Raw genomic sequence first — 8,693 nt, 5'->3', positions numbered from 1 at the left:
CTGTTCTCCTCCCTGCCCGCCTTCTCTCGCCCTGTTTCCCTCGCATCTCTCCATGTCTTCCCCAAAACTCCACGACAGATGGCGCTCTCGCTCTGGCTGAATTCATAGTATCCTGAGTTGTACGAAGGGGGCGCTGCATGCAGTTTTGTCTTTCCCCTGCTCACTTCCTTACTCCCCTCTCGCGCATAGTATCGCCCACGACCAGTCGAGCATGGAAAAACTTTTGCAGGTAAATGGCCGTATTTCGGCTCAAACTTTTTCACTCCCCGAGGCACAAAATGTGAATTTACGCCTATAATACACGCGCACGCGTGCGTGCGACCATACCCGCGTGTGCGCGCCCGGTCGCGTGTATGTATGTGTATGTATGTGACTGCAAAAACGCGTATTATAGCCGTGAATCCACTTTTTGTGCAATGGGGAGGGGGTGAAAAAGTTCAGGTGGAAACACAGCTATTTGACTTGTGAAAATTTGTCATGCTCGACTGGTCGTGGGCGATATTATTTGAAGGAGGGTGGGAGGAGAAGACTGAGGGGAAGGGAGAGAGAGGGAGGCAGAAGATAAGAGGAGAGAAAAGAGGGAGGGGCGGAGGGAGGGAGGAATGAAGAGGGCGATGTGCATGCGTACGAGCAATCACGCGCGCATTCAAATACACGTTTGAAAAAACTCCTCATAAAATCTTTTTCTCTCTCTCGCCTTCTCTTTTCTCATTCCTGACTTTGCGTAAACAAGTGGACAGTAGCAGTGAGACATCCCGCTCAGAAATAAATATATATATTCATATATATTTATATTTAGTTATTTAGTTATTTATATAGTTTATGAATAAAATAAATTTTGTTTATGTCGAAGACCGCCGGGCAGGTAAACCTTTGCTATAATTTATGTTTGAATATGTGCATGTTCGCTCGCTTCGTGAATGTCTTTGAGCGTTTGTGTGTTCGTGCGCACGTGTTCGCATGGAAGGTTCTCGCCTGGGAGGTTCTCTTGCTCTGTTATCGTTGTTCGCAGGAACATTCTGATCCAAGTGAAGGACGGAGCAACGACGGCTGTCTACAAGGTTCCGTCCAGCCTGTGACCGTCAGGGGGCGCCACGCGACGGATGCCACGCCAGGGGGCGCTACGACGTGAACGTTTGTTCGTCGGAGGCGGACGATCGACCGTCGTCGTTGTTCCTTGGAGTTCACGAACGATGAATGACAATGAAGAATGTTCACCATCGTCGTCGTCGTCGTCTGTTAACGTTGTCATTGTCAATTGTCATTGTGTGTTGTCATTGTCTGTTGTCATTGACTGTTGTCATTGTGTGTTGTCATTGTCTGTTGTCATTGTGTGTTGTCATTGTCTGTTGTCATTGTGTGTTGTCATTGTCTGTTGTCATTGTGTGTTGTCATTGACTCTTGTCATTGTGTGTTGTCATTGACTGTTGTCATTGACTGTTGTCATTGTGTGTTGTCATTGTGTGTTGTCATTGTGTGTTGTCATTGTCAATTGTAATTGTGTGTTGTCATTGTTAAGAGGGAGATGCGTACACGCACTCACGCACTCTCTCGCAATTTTTCTCTTTCTCGGGCTATATAGATGTAGATATATAGGGGGCCTATACTCTTCTCTCTCCGTTTCTCCCTCTTCCTCACTTCCTTACTCCACTCTATCGGATGATATTGCTTACGGCAACGATAGCACGGTGAACCTTAACCAGGCAAATGGCCGTATTTGAGCTAAAACATTTTTAACCCCCTCCCAGAGCACCCTACATAACTGCAATAAAACCAAAGAACCAACAGAGCTTTATTTTACCACCGACTTGTTTTTTTCCTTTCTTTGTAAGTGTATACATACAAGCACTCAGACACATAATTGTATCTGCCGCGGAGTGATGCCGGCGACATCTGGTGGTGACTACGTGAACTGCGAAGCCAGTCTTCTAACATAAGCAACTCGCGTACATCGGCTGATACGTACCAGCTGGAACCTTCTCTCGCTGACGAACGGGACCAGGTGGCGCCACCGCGACGCTCGCGGCTATCGCGACTCGAGAGGACGCGTTTACCATTTCGAGATCCGTATGTCTCTCTGGATAAATATATACATTGCTCTTTCTCTCTTCTCCTTCCTGCCCGCCCTCTCTTGCCCTGTTCCCCTCGCATCTCTCCGTTTCTTTCCCTTGCTCACTTCCTTACTCCCCCCCTCGCGCACGCGTGCGTGTAACCATACCCGCGTGTGCGCGTCCATGAGTGGGCGTGTATGTGTGATTGTGTGGCTGTAAAAACGCGTATTATATCCGTATAATTATATTTTGTGGTTTTGGGGGGGGGGTGAAAAAGTTGAGGCTGAAAACCAGCCAATTGCCTGTGCTAACTTTTCACCGTGCACACATGCCGTGGGCGATACTATCCGCGAGAGGGGGAGGGGAATACTGAGGGAAAGGAGTGAGAGTAAGAGCAGAGAACGGAAAGGAGTGCGCGTCCGTTCGCGTGTACGTATGTATGTGTTATTTTATATGACTGTAAAAACGCGTATTATAGCCGTATATCCACATTTTGTGCTTTGGGGAGGGTGAAAAAGTTTTGGCTGAAAATTAATATTTAGTTCCTATATGAACCTAAAGATGGCGCTTCGACTACTTTATAAAATGGCGTGACGTTTGTTATGTTTCAGTGAATTTAAAACATTAAAACAAATAATTAAACCAATTTCTTGCTGTATGATACTCGCTATGAAAAGTGGGGAGACATAAGACATTCCATAGTTACGAGGTAAGCTTTCTCCAATGATAAAGTTTGGTCACTGAGCAACCACTCGTCGGTTCAAGCAGCCGCAGGGACTCGCAGCTAGGGCGGTTCAAGGATAGAGATGATGTCCAGGACGGTGATAGGATAGGATGATGTTTATTACTGGACATGCTCTCTATCATTGACTAGAACTTCCAAACTGGGTTTATTCTTAACACGAACCTTTCTCCGCTATCCTGGAACTTACTATGTATCACAATACTCTGTATTAAACTAATAATAGTAATATAACCTGTTACAAAAATTCGAAGTGACGAGCGGCGATTCTTTCTTCTGTTGACCCAAACTCCACGACAGATGGCGCTCTCGCTCATAGGCTCAATCTACCAGGGAGTGTCTATATTCAGGCCGGTACGGGAGATTACGGTACGCATATATTTGCTAATATATTGACTAATCGTGCGTCAATAAACTCAATATTCACAGAGAGTATAGCTAAGACATGTGTCTATAGGTATCTAGAATTTTAGAAATTTAATCATCTGTAATTCATAGTAGTCTGATATCGTTCGAACCTGTAAGCAGCATCTGCCCAATAGATGATCGACCAATAGCGCGTCTTTGTTAGCGAAATTGTTACGAAAAAACACTGTAGATGGCGCTGGCATGCCAGAAATAAACTGCGTGGCAAACAGGCGACTCGCACGTTCTAAATGTCATCTTTTATTGGGAAATGTCTTTCGTCTTGGTCCGTAACATTAAATATACATGTACACCTGATTATTATTGCTACGTGGGCGCCGCCGCCGCCGCCGCGGGGCCGACTCCCGAAAAATACACGAGACGCGCGTCGCGCCAGCAGGGGGCGCCCCTGCGGCCGCGATCGGTGGGAGGCCGGCGATGCGCCCTCTGCTTTCCGCGGATCACCCGAGATTCGGCGCGGAGCTTTCCCCGACGCTGGCGCCCCCTCTCGGCATTTCTTTCGCCGCTGCCGCCGCCGCCCGAGGGGCGCATTAACACGTTATACAAACATGATAAAATTCGCTTTTATTTTTCGTGCGCGGAGGAGAGAGTAAAATATACGGCATACGCGATACGCGTGTGCGTCGCCACGGCGACGACGATATTTACAGAAGACAATGCGGTCGGCGCTCGCTCGAACGGCGCCCCCTGCTGCTGCCGGGGAGACGCGCACGCTCGCCGCGCGGGGGAGCCACCGGCCGGATGGCACGAAATACGGTTTTGCAACAGTAGAGGCTCTACTCCGACGTCGGCATGGCAACGCAACGAAGAGCGACATCTCGCCAGGAACGCTCGCGCTCGCGCTGCCCCCCCTAGTGGCAAACACGCAGACTACTGCTTCCGGTTCAATATCCCACGCCTGGCGGCACGAGAGCGCGCGAGCGTTCCGTCGAGAAGCGCAACGTTCGCTCGATCCGGCGACAGATCGACGAAGCGTCGACGTCGGAAGAAAAAAAAACACAACGACACTTGTGTACAAAAATCGACCGTAACTCCACGCAGTTAACCGTGGTTACACGAGAGAAAAACGCGCGACGCCCCTGTCTACTACGCCACACGCCTCTGTCAACTTACACACCACACGCCGGCCTGTCACTACACCACACGCCCTGTCACTAACACCACACGCCGCCTATCACTACACCACACCCCGCCTGTCACAGCACCCACAGCGCCCTGTTTCACTACCCCACACGCCCTGTTCACTACGGCCACACCGCCCCTGTGACCTAACACGCCAACACGCCCCTGTCAACTAGCACCCACACGCCCCTGTGCACTACAGCGACACGCCCCTGTCCTACACCACCGCCCCTGCACTAACACCAACACGCCGCTGTGCACTAACACGCACACGCCCCTGTCAACTACAACCACACCCTGTCATCTACACACACCGCTGACATCTTCATGGGTCGTTCCTGGTCGTCTTGGCAGGAGAGTAACGGCCTTCAGCACCCCCGGATTACAGCGCATCGTGGGGGAATACGTAACCCCACACCGAGGTACGCCCATAGACGACGCACGTAGAGGACGAAGAATGAGAAGGAGGAGGAGGAGGAGGAGAGGAAGAGGAGGAGAGATCCCGCGGAGAGAGGCCAGGACGGCGGGGGCGGGCTATCCCTGGAGGAGGCGGCGGCGCTCGGCGAAGCGTCGTAGTCGCCCGGAAAGCTGCGTCGCCGCGGCGACAACGACGAGCGCGAGAGGAGATGTGCGCGCTGTGCCGAGACGACGCCCCGTGAACTTTGAACTTTGAACTTTGAATGAACGCAGTGACCATTTTGTTCGGGATGTTGTGTAGGATGCGATCCCACACCTTTGTTTTCGTTTTGCGGGCTGAGCTTTTCGTAGGAAGGAGGAGAAACCGTAAGGGATGCGATAAGGAGCTTGTAAGAGAAGAGGATGCAACCGTAAGGGATGCAGCAAGGAGGCTCCGTAAGGGATGTGTATGATGAGCTCCGTAAGGGATGCAAGTAAGGAGGCTCCGTCAAGGGAATGCAGAGAAGAACACCATAAGAGGGATGCAGTCAAGGAGCACCGTAACGGATGCAGAGCTCTGTAAAGGAATGATGAGCTCCGTAAGGGGCAGTAGGCGAGCACGCAATATAATAAGGACAGTTAATGGCTTCCATTAATGGACAATGCAATGACAACGTTAGAGAGCGGGGCAAGAGCCCCTAAGGGAGAAGGTGGTCGGCCGGCAGAAAAGGGGACGAAAGGACTCGGTAGCGTGATGCGACATAATATGTGGCCGACTCCGTTTGAATTTGGAATTTCCCGTAATAGAAGTGCCGGCAAAATAATGATGGCGAGCTCCCGTAAGGGGGGCAACGGACGCTGAGTAACGAAAGAAAATACGGAGCTCTGTAACGTGGGCAAGCGGGCAGCTGAGTAGGCAGCCATTTAGAGCCTCGCGTAAGGGGGCAAACAGGAGCTACGTAAGCAGCCATTACGGGCTCCGTAGTGGGGCAACGGGAGCTACGTAAGCAGCCATTACGGGCTCCGGTAGGGGGCAACGGAGGCTACGTAAGCAGCCATTAGGAGCTCCGTAAGGGGCAACGGGAAGCTACGTAAGCAGCCATTAGGAGGCTCCGTAAGGGGCAGCGGGAGCTACGGCAAGGGAGGCGGAGCTGGCGAGGCGGAGGCGATGCAACGTCGTAGCCCAGCGCGCGTGTGCTTTCGCCCCGGCTCCGAGACTCCCCGCCCTCGCCTCCCCCACTGCGTCTCGCTATGTAACCTTCAAAGGTCAGAATCTTCCCTCGCGGACTGTGATAGTGATCACTAGAGCGGGGCGAACCGTCGTGGCGTGCGTAACGGCTTCGCGCACTGAAACCCAACCCTGTGTGTTAGAAAAGAGGGTATCCCTCGACATCGTGTCGTAGGTCTAGTTAGAATGTTCGTGTCATCTTGTGTCTCTCTCAGAGCATAGCTGCCATCATGTGTGGGAGGCCATGTGCATATATATATATATATATAATATGTATGAATGATGATGATGATGATGAATTGTTGATGATAATGATCGAATGATGGTGATGGCTGTTATCATATGTGACATGGCGTGCGTGTCGCGGCGCGCATCGCGGTGAGTTTTGTGAAGTTGTGTGCGCGCATATGTGTCTGAGTGCATCCTGGTGTGGCGTGCGTTGCGTGCGTGTGTGCGTGCGTCGTGTGTGCGTGCAATGCTTATTGTGCGTGTGGATATGTATGCATCAACGCCTGTGTGTGGTGTAAATTGTGCGGGTGCGTGCGCGTGCGTCGTGCGTGTGTGTGTGCCTGGAATCGAGAAAATCTGCCAGCTCGCATCTTTCTCGTGGCTGGCACCCTGTGCCATGGTTTGCTGGAGTCTGCACGCTATATCCTGCATCATTGTACGTTTCAGCCTGAACCCCACGGCCGATGCGTACCTCTCTGGTAGAGCGACGAAGACCCAGGTCCACCGCTCCTCCTCCTCCTCCTCCTCCTCCACTCCACTCCTCCTCCACTCCTCCTCTCTCGCTCCTCTACTCCGCTCCTCCTCCACCCTCCCTTTACTCCTTCCTCCTTCTCCCAACTTCCTCCTCCTCTCCTCCAACTCCTCCTCCTCCACTCTTCATGTCTCCTCATCACTCCTCCTTCCACTCCTCCTCCTCCTTCTCCTCCTCCTGTAAGACAAGACAATCCTCCACTGTCCCTGAGTCCTCCTCCCTGCTGCAGCGGCCACCCGGCACCTCCTCTCTCCTCCTCTCCCTTCGGCCGACCGACACCTCCTCCTTCTCTTTCCTTCCCCTCTTCTCATTGGGCATATGCTGGCAGATGGTATCAATCAAGAATGAACATAAAGCAGTGATTGTGTTCATAGCATGACCATAGCGAGAGACATGGAGGAAAGATGAAAAGAGATAAGAGGGGAGTACGAGAAGAGAGAGAGGAGACGAGAGAGAGAGAGTGAGAGTGTAGATAGAGAGAGAAAGAAAGAGAGAGGAAGAGAGTGAGGGAGAGGGGAGAGAGGGAGGAGAGAGAGAAGATGGAGTAGGGAGAGAGAGAGAGAGAGAGAGACGAGAGATGAGAAAGAGAGAAGAGAGAGAGAGGTGAGATAGGGAGAAGAGAGAGAAAAGAGAGAGAGTGGGAGAGAGAAGAAAGAGAGATGAGAGAGAGAGTGGGTGTTGTGAGAGAGAGAGAGAGAAGTGAGAGTAGAGAAAGAGAGAAAGAGAGAAGAGAGAGAGAGAGAGCGAGAGAGAGAGAGAGAGAGAGTGAGATAGAGAGAGAGAGAGAAAAGAGAGAAGAAGAGAAGAGAGAGAGAGAGAGAGAGAGAGAGAGAGAGAGAGAGAGAGAGAGAGAGAGTGCAAGTATTAATATATTCCAGGCTCCTCCTTCGATTTTCGGCGTCGTCCGTGTCGCTGCTTGTGACATCGCGGTCAGTCGACCTCCGCCTTTAACCCTTATATTATGACGTGTAGAAGGGAGAAGAGATGAAGGGAGGAGGAGGAATAGAAGGAGAGTGGGAGGAAGGAGGAGGAGAGAGGAGGATGAAGATGAAGAAAAGGAAAAGGAGGGAGGATGACAAGGAAAGAGGAGAGGAGTAGCAGGAGGATGGAGAGGAAGAGAGGAGGAGGAAAACCTGGAGGAGGAAGGCTAGAGTGCATGGCTCGGGGGTGGCGGGGACGGACCGCATATATCTCCCGCCCGAGGCGTGGTGGGAGGGCGGGCGGGGAGGGGTGGTTCTATATTTTCGAGTAGCTATTTTTTTATAGATTATAGTATCTACAAGTAGTTTGTACAACGATCGCGCGCGAGTCGATCGATAATCCTTACTGCGTCTGCCTCATCTTTCCGTCAGATCCGGAGAATCAAATCCGCCACAGCATCCCAGCATCCCAACATCCTAAACCAGCTACCGACCCAGCCGCACGCGCCTTCTCCCCGCCATCCTGATCGCCCCCCTGTTACCCAGCATCCACCCCCGCCTCGCCCACCTCCAGCATCCTGCCCGCATCCTCTCTCTCTCTTGGAGAAGCAATCAACGCGGCGTCCTCGGCTAATTAGGCTGTTAATTAGTGAGACTGCGGTGGGTTCGTTCGTCGGACCGGGCCGGTAGGGGGCGCCGGCGTCCGACGGACACCCGAGAACTTTTTTTTTTATGCCGAAACGCCACACCCGGACTGCCTCCCACCCCCACCATCGCCTCCCGCAGCCTCTTGGCGGCCCCCCCCCATCCCCACCCCGCGTCTCCGCGCCCCGCCCCCTCCCCCACCCGCCCCCGCGCGCTTCCGGCGATCCCCGCGGCCGGTCATTTGTATCTGCGTTAACGTTTGTATATTAGTTTCTTATATAGAGCATGCCGTGTCTACTCTCCCGCGACGAGGGGGCGTGGGTGGTGTGCGGCGGGGGCGGGGACGATGGCCTCCTCCCACAACCCAACCACCAACCCACCCACCCACCTCCTCCTCTCGTCT

At 52.4% G+C, this 8,693-nt stretch overlaps 1 long non-coding RNA gene across 2 annotated transcripts in view; it reads left to right on the top strand.

The window, feature by feature from the left end:
- The first annotated feature begins 2,620 nt into the window (after positions 1-2,620).
- The window catches only part of LOC106816085, a 13,400-nt gene continuing 7,327 nt past the window's right edge, over positions 2,621-8,693 (top strand). For both annotated transcript variants that reach the window (XR_001394833.1, XR_001394832.1), the window contains exon 1: positions 2,621-2,760. This is a non-coding gene — a long non-coding RNA (uncharacterized LOC106816085). The remainder of the gene's footprint in view (positions 2,761-8,693) is intronic.

Source organism: Priapulus caudatus, unplaced genomic scaffold, assembly GCF_000485595.1.
Source record: "Priapulus caudatus unplaced genomic scaffold, Priapulus_caudatus-5.0.1 Scaffold1281, whole genome shotgun sequence".
In the NCBI taxonomy this organism is placed as follows: domain Eukaryota; kingdom Metazoa; phylum Priapulida; class Priapulimorpha; order Priapulimorphida; family Priapulidae; genus Priapulus; species Priapulus caudatus.
This window is presented reverse-complemented; position numbering and strand designations above follow the sequence as displayed.